Source organism: Sinocyclocheilus rhinocerous, unplaced genomic scaffold (assembly GCF_001515625.1).
Source record: "Sinocyclocheilus rhinocerous isolate Xijiao unplaced genomic scaffold, SAMN03320098_v1.1 scaffold5081, whole genome shotgun sequence".
NCBI classification, from domain to species: domain Eukaryota; kingdom Metazoa; phylum Chordata; class Actinopteri; order Cypriniformes; family Cyprinidae; genus Sinocyclocheilus; species Sinocyclocheilus rhinocerous.
This window is the reverse complement of record NW_015662160.1, coordinates 67,736-68,676: the sequence shown is the minus strand read 5'-3', so window position 1 is coordinate 68,676 and position 941 is coordinate 67,736.

Below are 941 nucleotides of genomic sequence, written 5' to 3'. Positions count from 1 at the left end.
GGCCTTCATTATCATTTGTATGCCGACGACACGCAGATTTATATACATTCAAAACCTCATGAGCGCCTTGACGTTGCTTATTTGTCTGACTGCATTACTGAGATTAAAATATGGATGGATAAAAATGTATTTGTTTGAACGGTGGTAAAACTGAAGTTATGCTCATTGGTTCCCGTTATCAAATTTCTGAAGCTGGTTGTCTGTCCCTGACTCTTGACGGCTCTGTTTTGGAAATCCAGAGTCGAGTGAGGAACCTTGGAGTTATTTTTGATGCAAATCTGTCTTTTGATTCTTTTGTCCAGAATACTGTTAAAACATCTTTTTTCCACCTCAGAAATATCGCAAGATTGCGTCCTTTGCTAAATTTTACAGTCGCGGAAATGCTGATAAATTCCTTTGTCGTCTCACGGTTAGACTATTGTAACGCCCTTTTAGCTGGAATTTCTAAATCTACACTCAATAAGTTGCAATACGTGCAAAATTCAGCCGCCAGGATTTTAACTGGGACTAGGATTGGCAGTCATATTACTCCAGTGTTTGGCTCCCGGTCAGGTTTAGAGTTGATTTTAACCCTCTATAGGAGTAATTGTGAATTTACAGCGTAAAAAATTATTGACTTTATATTTTATATATATTTAGGAGTAGAATAATTTTCCAAAATTTGTTTTCTTCATCTGACCTTTGACCTTTTTTTTAGGGATCCGTCATTTATAACTGACGTCCTATTAGGGTAAATTATTTTTGGCAAATTGTCTGAAATTTCACACACAATCAAATGCTTTTTCACTATCTGAAAATAAGTGAAAAGGTCTTACTGTTTCAAAAAACATTAAAAATCTTTATGAACATTCAATTTTTTTTCTTGTGCTGCTATATTTGATTTGGAACTCGCTCGTGAAAATGTCACAAATTCGGATGCAATTTCACTGCCTGAAAACCAT